This window comes from Camellia sinensis, chromosome 12, assembly GCF_055761805.1.
Source record: "Camellia sinensis isolate YWXY chromosome 12, ASM5576180v1, whole genome shotgun sequence".
NCBI lineage: Eukaryota > Viridiplantae > Streptophyta > Magnoliopsida > Ericales > Theaceae > Camellia > Camellia sinensis.
Window position 1 is genome coordinate 111090177 of NC_138972.1, and position 11865 is coordinate 111102041.

The 11865-nt window shown below is 39.6% G+C and overlaps 1 long non-coding RNA gene across 2 annotated transcripts in view; it reads left to right on the plus strand.

Moving 5' to 3' along the window:
• The window catches only part of LOC145804714 (uncharacterized), a 59302-nt gene extending 48256 nt beyond the window's left edge, over positions 1 to 11046 (plus strand). Inside the window, exons 3-5 of one of the 2 annotated variants that reach the window (XR_014347026.1) lie at positions 9086 to 9201; positions 10704 to 10886; positions 10991 to 11046. This is a non-coding gene — a long non-coding RNA (uncharacterized LOC145804714). The remainder of the gene's footprint in view (positions 1 to 9085; positions 9202 to 10703; positions 10887 to 10990) is intronic. The other variant, XR_014347027.1, reaches the window with a different exon arrangement.
• Positions 11047 to 11865: the final 819 nt, after the last annotated feature.

The following is an 11865-nucleotide window of genomic DNA, read 5'->3' on the forward strand; positions in this document are numbered from 1 at the left end:
GTCCTAAAAGAGAGATTAAACACAAAGGGACAACAGCTGGCCCCAAATGGCAAAGAGCCCCTCAACAAAGTTAAAGAGGGGCTCAAAACAAGGCACTTTACAGTTTACATGAGGCCACGAAAATAATCACAAATAAGGCCAAACTATCAAGCAAGAAAAGGCCTAAAAGAGAGATAAAGAGACAAGTGGTATCTTCTATTCTCAAACAGAGGAGAGCCCTTTAACAAAGTTTAAGAGGCGCTCAAAACAAGATATTTCACAGTTTATGGCAAAGTCCAAAATAGCTCGCAAATAAGCCTAAAATACTATGCAAAAATTGGCCTAAAAGAAAGATAAAGATGCAAGTGATAGTAGGAGACCTCAAACAGAGGAGATCTCTTCAACAATGTTGAATAGGGGCTCAAAAAAAGTTATTTAATAGTTTATGACCAAGACCAAAACAAATAAAAAATAAGCCTAAAATACTATGAAAAAATAAGCCTAAAAGAGAGATAAAGAAGCAAGTGGTAGTAGGAGACCTCAAACAGCAGGAGGTCCTTGATCAAACATGAAAAGGGGCTCAAAATATAACTATTTACAGTTTGGGTCGGAGCCCAAAAAAGCTTGCAAGTATGGTTTAGATAGAAAGCAAAACAAGGCAATAAAGAGGGAAAATGGGACTCACCCTTGTAGACCAATGAACCAGCAGCTCTTGGACTAGTTTTCTGAGCCTTTAACCTCTCCAAAACAGTCCCAAAGTGCTGGAATGAGGGATGGAGGCCTTGTGCTATGAGGTGTAGGGTAAATGGTGTAGAACTTAAGGGGTTTTGGTGTTTGGAGTAGAGAGAGAGAGAGAGAGATTGAATGCAAGAGTTCAAAACCAATTTTGTAACCCCCTCAAATGCAGCTGGAAGTGCTGGTTTTATAGAGGAGAGGAGTGGAGAAAAGGGGGGAAAATGAAATTCAAATTTCCCCCCCAAAAGACCTCCCCTCGGATACAGGATCTGGGGGGAAACAGAGGGCGCAGCTGTAAGGAACCAGGTGAGAGGGTCATGGCCGGCCAGGTTCAGAAGCTTCAGGGGGCCGGCCAGCCACCTCCCATGGCCAGCCGACCAAGGGTCAAAAGGGTCAAGGACAATTGCTGGTTGGCCACCTCAAAAAGGTGGCCTCCCATGTGTGCACAACACAACTATGTAGTCAAAACCCAGAGAATGTAAACCAGGATAGAGAAAAACTCATTTTTTAGAGGGGTTCAAAAGGGTCAGGCACAATTACCGGACGGCCACCAAATATTGGTGGCCTCCCAAGTGTGTATAACACAAATATGGGGTTTAGGGTTCAAGAAAGTGGCCCCAGGGTGGTCAACATTGGCTTTCAAGTGAGGAAAACGGGCGTCGGAGAGCGATGAAGGAATAAAGCTGGATTTTCAGAACAATTGATGGCCTCCCACCCTTCTACAAGCTTCCTAACAATGAAAATAAGGCCTCCACCAAAAATGAACTGAAACGGATGCAAAAAGGAGGTTCGGGGACTGAAACGCGCGGCCCGAAGCCCCGAAAATGGGCTGTTAAGCACCGGAGGTGGCGTTCGACCACGAAGTTGGTCTCTCGGGCCACAGTGTTCCTCAAAAGGGAGGAAATAAGGTGTATACCAAAAACCGGAGCAAACGGAGGTGGTTAGGTGGTCCCAAACCGAGGCACACGGCCATCGACTCCGAAGAACCAGAAACGGGGCTCCAAACGGGAAAAATGGCCTACGACCGCGAAACGTAGCCTACGGCCACTGAGAGATGGTCTACGAGACCTCTCCCTCCCTTCGGGAAGAGAAAACAGAGAAAACAGAGCCTGGTTCGCAAACCGAGGCACGACACGAAAGAGTCCGGAAGTCCGGAGGCAAGGCTTGCAGCCGGGACTCTGAAACTTCTGAACGAGCGCAATATGTAATATCACCGAGCATTCAATCAGTGACGTCTGAGTCTTAAGTTCGGTCAAAAATGGGGTGTCTACATTCCTTAAAAGAGTTTATAATTTCAATTTCATGATTCAAGAGGAATTAGTAAAATGATGAAGAAATTGAATTGGATTCAAAATTATGGAAGGAAATTGGTTTGATTTTAATCTCTAATCCATGCATGTAATGTAATTTAAGAGTTTCATTTAATTTAAACATGTCATTGAATATATTAAATTAGTTAGTTTTAGTGGAATTACATATATGCAATGTTTACTAGGAGAATTGACAAAAAAAATGAAGAATTAGAGCCAAGATCAAGTTTATGAAGTTAAATAAGAAATTAATTATTTTGGGTTTGATTTTGGAATATCATGCATGAATTGAGTCTAATTTCTACATGCATGGATAAATTCTACATGTTTTAATATTCTAATTGTATATGCATCATGGGTTTCTAATAATTGATTTCATGTTTTGATGAAATAAGAATTAAGCTTTGGAAATTTACGGGTTTATGAACAATGAGCTTAATTCATAAATTAAAGGGAGTTTTGATGTGAATTATTTAAAATTGATCATATTTTCTTGATCATTTAAGAGTTTGTTTGTTTAGACAAGCCAAGTATGAACCCAAGTTTTGAAATTATTTTGAAAACTCAATTCAAGTTTTAGAATTTGTGAGTTTAGGATTGGGCTTGATATGAAGAACATGAATTGAGTTGAATTTGATGAATTTGAAGTTGTGTACATACATGTAAAAGATTGTCATGAATTTGCATATTTGAGTACAAACATGCATTTCATAATGAATTGAAGGCTATTTGGCACATGCAAGCATGATAATGTTAAATTCCACGATGTTGATCATCAATTATACCATTTAAGTTGAAAATGAAGCCTATATTTCACATGTATGTGTATTTCAAAATGATATGGAAATTAATTTGTATAAGCTTTGAAGTTAAGAAGTGAGTTTGATATAATTCGAGTCTATGAGATGGATTTATGTAAATTTGAGATTCAAATCTTGTAAAATTGGCCTTTATGTTCATGTTAAAAGTTATATGGTGGAAATATGAGTCATATGATATTAATTACATTGCTTGGAACCAAGTTTTGAAGCTCAAACATAATATGGAAAAACCCAGAATTCAACTTGTCCGCTCGAGCGTGGAGAGTCCCACTCGAGCGTACTCTGTTTTACTAGACTCCTCGCTCGAGCGTCAAAAGTCTCTGTAGACACCCTATTTTTGACCGACCTTAAGACTCAAACGTCACCAACTGAGCGCTAGGTGATGTTGCATACTGTGCTCATTCTGAGGTTTCAGAGTCTCGGCTACGAGCCTTGCCTCCGGACTTCGGGGCTCTTTTGTGCTTTGCCTCGGTTTGCGAACCAGGTCCTGTTTTCTCTGTTTTCTCTTTCCAAAGGGAGGGAGAGGTCTCGTAGACCATCTCTCAGTGGCCGTAGGCTACGTTTCGTGGTCGTAGGCCATTTTTCCCGTTTGGAGGCCAGTTTCCGATTTTCGGAGCTGTCGGTCGTGTGCCTCGGTTCGGGACCTCTTAATTACTTCCGTTTGCTCCGGTTTTTGGCACACACCTTATTTCCTCCCTTTAGAGGGACACTGTGGCCTGGGAGACCACCGTCGTGGTCATACGCCACTTCCGGTGCCTAACAGCCTATTTTCGGATCCCCAGACTGCGCTTTTTTGCCCCCGAACCCTTGTTTTGCATCCGTCTTGGTCCATTTTTAGTAGGGACCCTATTTTCATTGTTAGGGAGGTGGTAGCATGGTGGGAGGCCACCTTTTCCCCTTGGAAACCAGTTTTCTCTTTTTCTCTCTCCTAAAGCCGGTTTTTCTGACAGAAAGCTGGTTTTTCTCACTTTTGAGCCACAATTTCTGGTTTCTCATACCACCATTGTGTTGTGCTTATCTGGAAGGCCACCAATATGGGTAGGCCGACTAGTAATTCTTCTTGACCCTTTTGGACCTTGCTAAAAAGCTGATTTTTCTATCTCCTGGGTCACTTTCTCTGGTTTTCCACCATACACCTGTGTTGCACTCATCTGGGAGGCCACCTTTTTGGGGTGGCCGGACAGCATTCCTCCTTGAAACTTTTTACCCCTGGTCGGCCGACCAGGGGGAGTGGCCGGCCGACCACTTGAACTGGTCGGCCTGCTTCTTGCATTTTGCTCTCTCTGAATGCATCATAGTTGTGCCAGCTGGGAGGCATTTGGACCATCCTCCATACACGTATATGGAGGATATTTGAAGCTTTCAAGAGAAGCTTTGGCCTCTCTTCTCTATAAGAGAGGCCCTCCTCTTCCATTTTAAGGGTTCAACAAATTTTTTTAAGGCATATACACTCTACCCTCCATAACTCACTATTCCAAGCTCCAAACCCTAATTTTCTTGCACCATTTGCACTACACCTCATAGCCTACCACCTCCACCATCCATTCCAGCACTTTGGGACTGATTTTCAAGGGTTGAAGGTTCACCAACTTGGTCCAGAAGCTGCTGCTTTGCTGTGCTACAAGGGTAAGCCTCCGTTTTCCCTTTTCTTGCCTTATTTTGCATGATAGCTTAGCCTTATTTGCAAGTATTTTTGGACTTTGTCATAAACTGAAAAGTGTCTTATTTTGAGCTCCTCTTGGAGTTTGATTAAGGACACTTTTCTGTTTGAGGCCATCTACCTCCTTGTATGCTTTATCCCTCTTTGTAGGCTTATTTTGCATCATATATTAGCCCTACTTGTGAGCATTTTTGAGATTTTCCATAAACTAGAAAAAGTCTTGTTTTGACCTCCTCTTTAAGATTGATTAGGTAACTTTTCTGTTTGGAGTCATCTTCTTCCTTGCATGCTTCATTCCTCATGCTTTGAGCCATACGTTTAAGCATTTCCATTGGCCTTGTTTTGGCCTCTTAGCCACTGAAATCTAGTGGATTTTCAGTGGTTTCGATATGTTTTTGAGCTCCAAAATCATAGAAGGGTGACCCTCTCAACCCTCATTCTCTTTACTAGCTTTGTTGGCCTTCCAAAGGAGCTCCATTTTGCATGTTGTGAAGTCACATTCCAGGAATTATTTTGTGAGTTTTATGGTCTGCATTAGCTCTGTCCGGAGCCCCTTTGGCCATATTTTATGTCTATGATGCATGTGTAGAACAATCTCATTCAAGGCCTTTCAAAGGGACCTTTCATTGCATGCTTCCTAGACCAATTTCAGGGCCTATTTGGTGAGTTTTAAGGCTGTCATAACTCATTTCCAGATGTGGTTTTGACCTTTTATGTGTCCATCATATAGGTGTAGAGTAACCCCTTGCATGGCCTTCCAAAGGAGCTCATCATTTTTGCATGCATTGACTGAATTTCAGTGGTTATTTGGGCATATTTTGGCATGGCATACATCTGTTTTTGGCTGGTTTAGTGAGCTTTCATATGCTTCATATAGTTGTAGAACAACTCATGGTTCACTAGCTTTCTTTGCATGCTTTGTGGGCCCTTGATTTTAGCACTTTTTGGTCATGTCATAAACTGATATTGTGCTTATTGTGGACTGCCCTAGCTCTTTTTTTGGGTCTCATGATTGAATGATGTTTGGTTTGCATGCTTGTAGTTCAATACCCATGCTTAACTTTGAGATTTGAGGTCCATTGCATGCATGTGCTGAGGTGTGTTCATGTTTTGAGGCCATTTTACATCACATTTCAGAGCCTATATGAATGCCATATTGTCATGTTTTCATCTCTTTAAGTGTGCTTGAGAGTCAGGCTCGTATGTCTCATTTACCGACCATTGAATGAGCTCCATTCCGTTGCATTCCGAGCCATCATTTTAGGCCATTTGCCCACTGTTTCAGACCTGCCTAGGGTCTGTTTGGGGTTGGTTTTGCCTTTGGTGTATTGCTTTGGGTACCTCTAGTGTAACGCACTTCACTAGTTTCGGTACCCGGGCCCCCTAGCTTGCATTGTGTGCCATATTTGCATGTTTCGGGATCATATTTCATGCTATTTTAGAGCTGTAATTTATGCTATTCCATGCTATCTTTCATCCCTTGCCATGCTTTGGTAGAGTGGCATTCCATGCCTTAAGTTCGGTCCTTGGTATTCGTGCATGTGTGCACACATTTCGGTTGTCTCATTTTCATCTAATGGCCACTGATGTGAGTGTGGCTGAGGTCCACTCATTTTGGTGTAAGTTCATCGTGCATTGTGTATGCCATTTCGGTCCATAGCATTGCGTATGCTAGGTTGTATGTTAGAGCATTGTGTATGCCATGTTACATAGAACATTGTGTATGCCATTTCATAGCATTGCGTATGCTAGTTTGCATGTTAGTCGCATTGTGTATGCCATCTCATTTACATTGTGTTTGGGATAAGAGTTAGCCCAAGCACGGGAAATGAGGGATGTTTCGTACTCTGAGTGACAGAACGTGTCTCAATTTCCGGTCGCAGACACTCGGATTAATCATGATGGAGTCTAGGCCTTGTTGTGTTTATATGTGCATTCATTTCACATCGAGTCGTGCAATTCGACCCCTCGGCCATCATGCATCGAGATGCGTGATTGGTGGCACGAGGATCGAGGACTACACTCCCTGAAGAGTAGTTATGCATACATATGTGAAAATACTTTGCCATGCCCCTTTCTTGCTCTCTGTTGCAGCAAATCAGAAATCAACGGCCTTCCGGAGCCTCGCACAACATTCCGGGATTAAGTGTAAACAGAGGCGAATCAAGGCATCGCAATGGATTTTCGCGCCAAGCAACTCAAGCATGCATCTTTCATCATTCGGAACAGAGCCGAGGCGGTCCATAGCTTGCATGCTAATTTACTTGCTTTCCTAGTTAAACTGTTAATTAATTAGGGTTTTGTACTTATTCGGATTGTAATTATTATTCGGACTGTATTATTTATTCAGACCCTCCGAGCGAGGGCAATGTTGTAATAAGTGTGCGTGTGTGTGATGTATGTCTTCCAACCCCACGTCTTTCTCCCTTTTATTTACCAGCTTATGATGGTTAGATTAGGGCACGTTTCAATTAGCATACTTATGCTCGCATGTTTGCATTCATTCATCTGTATTGCATGCACCGGGCTCAGCGCATCATACTAACTGCATTTGTATTTCAATTCCAAATTGAATACGTGTTAGCTGTAGTATCATCATATGCCATGTTTAGAATAGCCGAGCCTATTGCAGTTGCATTTTTGCATGTGTTGCATTAGGCATTTCTGTATAGTTTGGATCATGCATGGATTTCTAACATAGTTTCTGTTTTGGCTTGGAGTACTCGGTAAGTGTTCATGCTTTAGCATCCTTGCATACGTGTGAGTGGCTGCCATGATAGCATGCTTACCATGAGGCTATGTGCTTATGTGATATACCTGCCTGAATGCCTACGGGTGAAGGTTGGGTTATTTGGATTGGACAACTCATCGACTGTGAGTTTTAAGCCCACTAGATAATGGCAAAACCATGTTTTCTAAGCCCACCTGAGGGTGGCAAATCCACATTTTAGCCTACTTGCGAGTAGCAAACCGTTTTCAAAACAAACATGAGATGTTTCGTTCCAATTCAGGCAATCCAGTCTATACTTGTATGCTGTGCGCATCACATAGTAAATCTAGGCTAATAACCGGAATAAGAACGCATAATGTTTCCAAAACTAGATATCATGGTTAGTAGAGGCCGATCTTTGATCGGGCGAGCGGGGATGCTCACGAAGTGACCTTCCCCAATCGTACCCAAGTTCCCAAGCCGAGGCAACTTTGGTGATGACGGACACGTGGCCTTAGGCAACGAGTCAGGGTTTCCTAAATTTCTCCAAAAATAAAATATTTAGGTGGTGACTCTGTATCTGGCAAAGCAGTCCATGTTTGGCACTTTTTTCAAAAAATCTGTTTTCAAAAACGATTTGTCGGATTTGGACTCTTTGACGATTCATCAGTCTTGCATTGCACTCTGCGAGATTAGATACAGGACCGTGATATTTGAGTCCTGAGCTGTAGTGAGCCCGATGAACAGAACGGGATTCATCCTCCTGGGGCGTTCGGGGACGTCTACAGTCTCGCTCGAGCATAATTTGTAAGCAACTAGTACTTTTCCAGACCAAAGGGGTCCGCTTGAGCGGCCGAAGCTACACTCAAGCGGAGAGCCCTGTTTCAGAAATTTTGAAAAGATGTTTTATCCTTCGTTTTCCGTTCTATTTTATTTCAAAGCACTCTTAGGCATGCATTAAACATTGTAAATGAATTAAAAAACATGAAATCAGCCTAAGAATGTTAAACAAGTTAAAAAATGGAATAAATTGTATTGTCACCCAATTTCTATGTGTATTATTAATTGTGTAGGGTCAACTACAAGGGCGAACCAGGCATTTGAACACTGTGAGTAATAACTTAGTAAAGTTATGTTCAACTTTATGTATTTTCTGTATACGAAATAAGATCTATTGAAGGAATTGCCATGCTTTATTCTATGAATGATTGTCCAACTATGATTCAAGTAGGTTACAAGTGACAATATGCTATGATTCAAGTATGTTACAAATGACAATATACTATGATTCAAGTATGTTACAAGTGACATTATGCTATGGTTTAAGTATGTTACAAGTGACATTATGCTATGGTTCAAGTATGTTACAAGTGACATTATGTGATGATTCAAGCATGCTATCTGTACCTGGACCGGAGGTTCCTTAATGGAACTAGCACGTTATCTGTACTTGGCTGGAGGTTCCTTTATGGAACTGGCAAGTTATCCATACCCAGTCCGCAGGTTCCTCATGGAACTGACAAGCTAGCTGTACTCGACTGGAGGTTCCTAGGTGGAACTAACAAGTTTACAAGTTCCCAGTCCGGAGGTTTCTTTATGAAACTGACAAGTTATCCTTACCCGGCCGAAGGTTCCTTTATGGAACTGACAAGTATGACCTTTGATGCTTTGTATGTGATTTGTAGCGCTAACGGACGTACTATGTAAGATTAAGCATGAACTCTAATTTTTGTATGTGAATTGAATAAGAATACGAATATGAATCTATTCTATGTACAAGACTCTGTTTCGGTATGGACATCATTCAGCAAAATCTTTACTCTGTTATTATTCACTGGGCTCCAGGTCACTGTATTATTTATGTATGTAGGTGATCAACCGCGTGACCAGGCCTAGAGCTTCTTCCTGGACTCTGTTTTGTCAGCCAACCTATGTGCCTTCCGTGGAGGTTCCGGATATGTCTAGTGGTTATGGCTAAGTACACAAGTACAAGTTTTGTTTCTTGTTGGGTTAAACAAGTCTTTGTTTATTTTGTAAATAGGGCTAAGTCCCTTCTTGTCTAATCTGTATATATATGATGACGTAAGAATGATGTGTAAATATGTATACTCCCTCCGTCCCAAAATAATAGTCCCTTTTGGGGAATCCAACTTTTTTTGGTAGTACAATTATTGTACTTTAAAAAAGTTGATTTTCCAAATTTACCCTTTGATAGTACATTTTTTTGGGAATATCAATGTCATAATTGTACTTTTTATATTATTTATGAATTTAAAAGAAGGGCAAAATAGGAAATTTATATTATTTTTGTACTTGATTTTTGAAGAGGGACTAATATTTTGGGACTATGAAAAATGGAATAAGGGACTAATATTATGGGACGGAGGGAGTATAAAAAGTTTAAAATTTTTCTGTCTCATATAAGTCTGCACAGCTCAATGGATATTATATATTTGTTATTTACTTCCACTAGCCCCTATTATTATGTTAATATGTCTCAGAGGCCTTCGATAATCCCAGGATTACTGGCTGGTTACGATGCTAAACCTATAGGGGCGGGTTTAGGTCGTGATAGAAAGGTAACATAACCATGAATAATTCAACTGATAGAATTATAATGTATTACGTTGGAATTGAAATTTTTTTTGGGTGTGATTGAAATAGGATTTTGGCTACTTATTTTTATTTGGGGGAGTTGCTTATTTGAGATCCTTGAGAAAAGGTTGCTCAAGCAAAATAATTCATGTACTCTAAATTAGAAAACATTCCATATTAATTCATTTATATTTGGCAGGATTTCATAGGTATCACTAAGAGTATAATTGCTGAGTTTAGAAATAAACAATTGTATATACTTATTATGACCTGTCAAGATAGTATTATGAGACATTACATTTTTTAGGTTGGATTATACATTGTTTGTACGAAGTTTCTATTAAGCTTACAGTTGTGACTTGTTCAATTGTAGATATCATTGGATATTGTTAGTCATTGATCTATTAAGCACCTACTTTGGTGTCTTGAAACTTTCTTTCTCTTTATCCAAGTGTCAAATTTTCTATTCACAAAAGGAAAGAAAGGAAAAAAGAAAAAAACAAATAGAAAGGAGGGTGTGACTTGAATTTAAGACCACAAACTTGATAAACAAGGCTCTTATCATTTGAATTGCATAACACATATATCAAATGTTTTGTTTGTTTATTTATTTATTTGTCTTGCATAGGCATTGCGTGTGCCAACCACTATATATATATATATATAATACAACCCTGTTTGTCCACTTTATTCCAGACTCTACTTGATCTCTGCATGCAAAAGATAGACACATCTTCTCTTCTTTCTTTTTTTTGGTGTGTAGAATATTCACTTTTCACTTGGTACGTTCTATTTATCTATTTCTTTGTATGTTTGTGTATAATATAAGCATTGTGTTTGTATATATGTTTGTGTTGTGGGTTTTGATTTGTGGCCTCTCATTTGATTTGTAGACAAGAGAGCTTTATGGGTTTCTTTGCTTCTCTGCTACAATAGGGAGATCAGTATTACTCCTTTCAATTTTTGTTGCTTTGGCTCTGTTAAGTGTTTCTGTTGTGAAAGAAGAGGATGCTTATAGATACTTCACATGGACTGTCACTGATGAAACAACTTCTCATCTCGGTGTCGCTTTACAGGTTTGGTTATATATACTGCATGCATTTTGGTTTTTTCAATAACTGATGATGAATTGCAGTTTAGTTTTCAGATTTCTTAAATTTTTTAATGTTTGATTTTGAAGGTCATCCTTATCAAAGGTCAATTTTTTAGCTCGATGACCCTTTTCTCATGACATGGCGAGTCTCTCTCTCTCTCCCCCTCTCGTTCATTGTCTTGGCCTATCTTTTAGTTTTAGACCTATTTTTGGCATAAGTGTATATATTACTGAAATTTTAAATTCCTCAATTTAGACATATTTGATCTTCAAACTACAGGGGAAGCCAACATGATGCCTTACTTAACCTTAAATATATATATATATATTTTTTTGAAAACATTTTGGCTAATTGAATAAATTACCTAAACATTTCTATCCCGATGCCTACAAGTTTGGCAAGCTTATAAGTTATGCTTCATCTAATGTGTATCATATTCAATGGATAATGAAGGGTTAACGAGAGATAAAAAATTAGCATGATTTGGGAATGTGTATAAGAGCATAGAAACAGTCTACTAATCAATTGGGTTAGCCCATTAACCTCTGCACCTCACTAGGAGGTCAAGGGTTCATGTCTTCCCCCCTCCCCCAAGCTACAACATTCGATGCACAATAAAATAAAAAAAGAATACCAATAGGTTCATTATAGTGGTTCATGATCCTAAATTTTTTCAAATGAATGTGACCTTCATTAATATTTTCCCTCGAGGCAAAATGGATTTGGTTTGAGGATACCATTAAGTTGTTATATACATTGTTTTTCTTTTTCGAATGGAAAATGTAACGCCCCCAAAATATTACACATAATCCAACTCATAAGAGAAGTGAGCATAATAGAATTGACATACTTCCATTTATCAAAGTTTGTATTACAAAATATAATACATGCAATATACATTCATAAATGTCCATCCTGAATAGCATGTAACATCATTTAAAGACAACAAAGTAAATGCCTT